Raw genomic sequence first — 6,570 nt, forward strand, 5'->3', positions numbered from 1 at the left:
TCAATCGTCCAGCAGAAACACTCTGGGCCTGAACTTCAGATAACTACTTAGTGTCCTGTGTGTGATCCTTCCTTGTCTGGTATGTTCCTAAACACAGAGACACACACAAAAACACACGCACTTGTGCAGCTGGAGAAATGAATCATACACTTTCAGTCTATTCCATTAAAAATCTTGGTTTGAGCCAATATGACTTTTTGTTGTTATATCAGTAATCGGATCAAAATGAGGATTAATCTTCCGCGTGCATTCTCCTTTTAATAGAGAATAATTCATGCTGGGATGAGAAATATTGAATCAGAGAATGCTGCACATGGTAAAAAAAAATAACCACCATTTTCCCATTTTTTCCCATGGTTCAGTGCCCTATAACAGCCTTATCGAAGGCTACAAACCTGACCTCTCTTTCCAGATAGGCAGCCAAGCAGGCCCCTAAACACCAGGCCAACACTGTGTTCTACTTAATCTTGGATGAGGAGCAGCGGCAGCAGAATCCAAAGAAGGGATGAACAGGGAGCTGGAAGAGAGACAGAGGAGAGCTGCTGTCAACAAGCTCTTATGGTGAACAGATGTGGGGGAACTCCCTCACTACTCCTTAGCCTGAAGCCATGCACACACACACACACACCCCCACACACATATACTGTAACACATACTCAGGAGGAGGAGAAGCAAAACAATCATTTGGAGTAAATTCCTGAGATGGCTGAGATGGCTGTGGTGGATTTTACACAGAAAGGCCAAAATCGGAGAAAACCAAATGAGATATTGAAGCAGAGGCCAGTAAACACCAGTCGTACTTTAGAGGGGTTTTTTTTTCACTCTGTGGTTGTGCAGGAATGCCACTCTGAGTAAGGCCAGAATGAGTTAGAACAGTGGTCTACAGGGCTTGATTTATCCCCTTCCCGTACAGAACAGAGTGCCCTATTTGACGGTGAAGCAGACATAAAGCAGCTGCCTCTTTGAGCAGCTCTTAGAAAGAGATGCTATCGGTCAATGGGCCATACTTTAGTCACGCCGCCGAACTCTTTCTCCACCCTGAGCAAGCAGCGCTCATTGTGCATTTATCTTCAGGGGGAGGCAGTCTTACATAACAGCATCGAACTGCTGAATTCCATCTGTGCTCTGATTTACAGGCTCGCAGGAGAATCCAAGTGAAAGGTAAATTTGATTACCCGGCGTGTGGCCTCGGAGTTTTGTCAAGCACTGACCGTCTTTTGTTTGAGTGGACATATTATTTCACACAGCAGTTTTGGAAGTTTTAGAACTGAAATATTTTCTCTTTCTGCCCCTCCATGTTTCCCAAACCTAAACGTCTGACCAAAGTGCTCTTATACTTTTAAGATGACATACAATTTATGTCTATCAGACACCATTCACCTGCAGCAGGACAGAAAATTACTTTTAACTTGAGTGCTTCCAGATAGTTTTGTTGGTGAGGTCTGGAGATACTGTCTTTTTAAACACTATAGTAGCGCTCAAGGGCATATAAGGTGCTCTATATATACAGTATATATAAGATACTCCCCTTCTTAGATCTTTCTTGACTGTTGCCAGTCAGTCATATCAGTGGATTTCAGTATATTTGGAAAGAAACATGGTGAGGATGGATGGATTTATCATTAATGTGTCCTCACAGACCTGTGGGAAACCGACCTTAGCCCGATATGCATATATTATCTTTTTTCTCTCTGAAAGGTACCAGACAGACGGATCCAATTCAGATCCACACCAGCGCTGGGTGGATCCAGTTTATCAGTAATACTGATACTTAGTTTTGTTTCAGCAATCAATGCTGGCATCAGTTGGATCAACTGGAAAAAAAAATGAACATATTCTGTACATATACAATAAATCTTCTCTGGTCTTCTCTGCTGCTGCTGTGTGTGCTCAGCTAGTTTAGATAATTTGCACAATGAACATGTATTAATCTTCTCACATTTTAACATACATATGATCAAGCAATTAACAGAATAGTAAAAATGTCCAAATTATCAGATGATAATTAACATATTTTCAGAAGTCACCTCATAAATCATGACAAATTTATCTCCCTTACATGATATTACATTTGCTTTTAATAATTGAAACTATCTATATCAATATATGTGATCCTGGCACTGGTATCAGATTGAAATTAAATTTATTGGTATCACGCGCTGCTATAATGCATGACCATAATTGAGGGAGATCACGAAAACTGGCAGCAGCATTCAGTTAATGAGCAGCCACAGACTAAAAGAGCAGCAATACGTTCATTCTCTCCATTTTTCCCTTCACTTCGAAGTGTAGAGTCCCTGTCTCGAGTCAAAAATCACAGTCTGATGATTGTGTCACGTAACGTATTAGACCTGATTTCACACATAGTAACACACAGAGCCAAGACCCACACCAATACAACAGAGCCTACTGAAACCAATTAGACTGAATGTACTGTAGTTTGGACCAGAGCTGACTCAGGTCCGGAGTGGACCCATGAAGACCTCTGCTGAACCACCACGAAGAAAACCCATCTTTTTCTCAGAAACTGCTCTTTTCTTTTGCACTGATAAGCCATCTTGTATTTCAGTAACATTGGCTCTGCCAGTAATCTTAGTTATTTTTTTGTCCCAAGAACTGGGAAAGCATTTATGGAAATGCATTCACAAATAAACAAGAATTAGTAGCATCAAACCTAAGGTAAATGTGACATTAGCTGTGGATGTTTCAGTTGTTTTCTTTTGTCTGTAGGAATGAGTGCAGGATTAATCCACGCTGTCAACCAAAGTCTGCCTCTCAATGTTGCACATTAATGTTATCTCATGTTTTAGTTCATGGTGTTAAGCTAAACCCAGAACACTATTTTAGCAAAAAAAAAAAAAAAAAAAAAAAAAAAAAGTGTGTGGATCTTGCTCTTGCTCTTCAGTGGCGTGCACAGGAACCTGCAGTAAAGCTAAATGAGTGGCTGACAAAGCTTTAAATTTGTCAACTAAAACTGGACTAACTACTCATAATCAAACAACAAATGTCAAAAGACAACACAAAAAAAGAAAAAATAATCTTGCATGTGGTTGAACTTTAACTGCCAAAACTACATCAGCTTTATGTAGGGAGGACTCCGGCTCAGAGGAGGAGTATTAGCATTGTGTTTTTGGGTGAACTGTCCCTTTAAGAACATAAAGCACTGAGCAAGTGATTACGTCTTGTTTCACATAATGTGGCATGAGGTGTAACACTTGCCCCGACAGGATATTTGACACTAATTATTTACTTGCTTACCTGCTGTTTGGATTTTGATTACCCAGGCTAACCTGCAATATTGCACCCTTGTCATCCGACCTTGGCAGAAATCCATTCACAAAATTGCATTAGGTGGAGTCATTGGTTTCCACAGTGGTAGCGCTCCTCAGTCTGTGACATACAGTATGTAAACATTTGGTCAATAGACCTCTCATCCCCCAGTGTTGTTCATCCATTAAACCCCTTAACAGTAGCTTACACCTCGCCGGGCCTCTTCTTTATTGTCCGTTGGTTTCATCATTATTCACTTGACAAACAGCCGTTATTAGTCAGAAAGCCCTCTGCAGGCCTGGATTAGCTCTAGAGGCTTTCATTATCCTTCGATTCAACCACCTTGATTACTTTCAATTGGCGTGAACACCTCATTTTCTAGCATAATCTAATTCAATATCATCTCATTTAGGGCCTGATAGAATGAGACCCGAGATAATTTGCTCAGTTTGGTATCGCACTGGGATTAAATGTTTGTCTTGCAAAGTAATGATGATGTGTTGAAAATATGAGCTTCTATTAATTTTACATCTGTGCTCAGAGAGGGACTTGGGCAGGTTTGTGCAGGTTGCATACCAAGGTGCTCTGAACACAGACATACCAAATGTGACCTGGTAGGAGTCAATGACTCATTTCACCTCAGGCAGCTTTGCAGTTTGTGACAAGGGTTCAAAGAATGTAAACAAGCTTTCAGTCTCTGCAAATCTGGCCTATTATCTAAGGACTGCTCCAGAAAAGATTTGCCTTGTTGACAAGTGTTTGTTTCTTGACAGAAAAGAGCACAAACACTTTGTGGAGGAGGAAAATTCTGATTTGATGTCAGATTAAGTACCATGTGAAGAAATGTTTCCCTTTTTTTTCTTTTCAACCTTGGAATAACTTTTAAATTCTATTTCCATCTTGGTTTAGTTTGACTTGTTTGCGGCCTCTGTCTGACATTGAAAGAATAAACAATGTAACAGTGCAGAAAACAATTCTTTATCACATTTATTCCAGCTCCCAGTTCTGCCTTTCAGGCATTAAGAGAAAGTGATCGTTGTCTTGTCTTGTTCACAGGAGACAAGAAAGGTGACTATCTGTCAGCACCATCTAATGTCTTTCATTCTCCCGGTGTCCATTGGTCGTAGGCAGCCTCATGTCCCCAGAGGTCAATCAGTCACCCAGACAGCTGCTCCAAACACAGCTCAGACCCCAGGCCAAAAGACCGCCATGTCCACAAGCCAGCCAAATCACCCCACTGATTACACTGATTTTGCTGTTTTAGAAACGAACTGAGTAGATTCTAAGAGGTGATATAAGATTGTCTTTGCCACTCCAGGAATTTCATCAATACAAAATGAATTCACCAGACCTGACAGACAGGACGAATACTGAGCAATGTTGGTAATATGTAGTCATGTATCCACCCGCTTCCTTTTCTTCAGTTTGAAATGGTTAACATGTTAACATGCGTTTTAGTCACACTATGTCAGGCGGTCTAACAGCTGTAGGACAGACTTTGTTGTCCCACCTCAAGATTAATTGTTTGCCATTTTTTGGCTCTCCTGATGCTGTAAGTAAGTCCCATTCATTTTTTATATAGACACTGTTATGTGACTCACAGTTGGAGCACTTCGGCATCTTGGATGGGCCTGAAACTCAAAAAATGAACAGCTGCCTTGGTAACTATCTGTGTCCTGGATAAAAAGTAAAAGGTACAAATCTGTGTGCGTAAAAACTTCAGGTTAGGAGTTAAGTACGACTCCCAGGGTGCATTTAGGCAAGAATCATCCAATCACTTTAACTTAAAAGCTGAAGATTATGGTGTTGAGAGAACTGATAACACAATCTGCAGCTTAAATGAATTTACTTTCAGATTCTGGATGAATTCAGCAACTGTGATGCAGTGTTTTTGAAATCTAACATGCTAAACTACGCTGGTGAGCCTGGAAAACTTTATACCTGCTAAACATCACCATGTTAGCATTGCCATTGTGAGCATGTTAGCATACTGGAGTTAGCATTTAGCTCAATACACCACTGTGCTTAAGTACTGCCTCAGAGCTGCTAGCATGGGCTGTAGACTCTAGATCTACTAAACTGTTTCTGAGAGAAACAAATTCACACCTGGGAGCTCACTTAAACAGCTTCCAAGAGAAGTGCCTTGCTCCAGGGCACCTCATCAGTGCTTACTGTGGCATAGAGGATGGAGTTACTAATTCACTCTCTCCACCTAGATTTTCTCAGCTTGTCTTGGGATTCAAATCTCCAAATCCTCTCACACTCTCACTGTCTTTTTTTTTCCCCCCTCTTCCACATTTACTTTCTGGTCTGCATGGACTCCCAGAATGAGCACTATGAAGGATTACCCTCCCTAGATGTAATCCAATCAAAAAAAAGCAGGAACTGATTTCTTATCTTTGTAAGATGCTGCATTTCCCCTCATCTCTGAGAAGACACAGCCAGCATTATCAGTCATTTGATTACCCTGGGTAAAAATGGATACAGAACAGCAGCAGTTTCAGCCTCGAGAGGCCTGACTTGCACATTGAAATCCAATTGAAGGCTGTACTTTATGTATTTGTTTAAGATTTGGAAATAATTAACTGGGGTAAAAGCTGTTATGGCTGCACAATCAGATTAAGTGAGACATCAAGGGTTTTTTGAGTTCAAGACAATCTAGGCTTGAGAGCACCTTTTTCATGCCACTTAACCTTTATACGCAATTATAAAAAAGCATCTGTATACGAAAATGTTTTAGATTCAACAGACATATGGCCCTTAGATGTTTTTATACAGTGTGTGCACTGCATGTGTGTATCCGCACACTAAATCAGTGCCCCCCCACACACACACACACCCCCCCACTGTACTTAAGCCCGGGGCATCGGCAGGCTAGCAGATGTTGGTCACGGAGGACAGCTGATCCTGTGAACCGACTGCACTCGCAAACATGTGTTTCTCTGGCCTCCATATGGATAAAACACATGTAGCCCATACAGCTATCACCCTGACCAATGATAACATTCTAAACTGCTCTAGGACAGTGAAACGGATAATGAACCCAATTCAGAGCTGATAAATGCTACAAATTTTGCATCTGGAACGTTTTCACGACGTATCCCTTCAGCTTCTCTCGTTTCATTGCCTGAATTGCCTTCACAGCCTCGGTACCTTTGTTTTCTGCTTGTGATAAATTGATTCTGAGTGGGTGTAACATGAGAGGACGAGCGTTTAAGCAAATCCACCGTCCTGCGTTTGACCTATAAACCGCTGTAGTTTTTCATGGAGGTCCGTCTTGCTGCACAGCCTGGCAGACGT

The sequence above is a fragment of the Chaetodon auriga genome, chromosome 21 (genome assembly GCF_051107435.1).
Source record: "Chaetodon auriga isolate fChaAug3 chromosome 21, fChaAug3.hap1, whole genome shotgun sequence".
NCBI lineage: Eukaryota > Metazoa > Chordata > Actinopteri > Chaetodontiformes > Chaetodontidae > Chaetodon > Chaetodon auriga.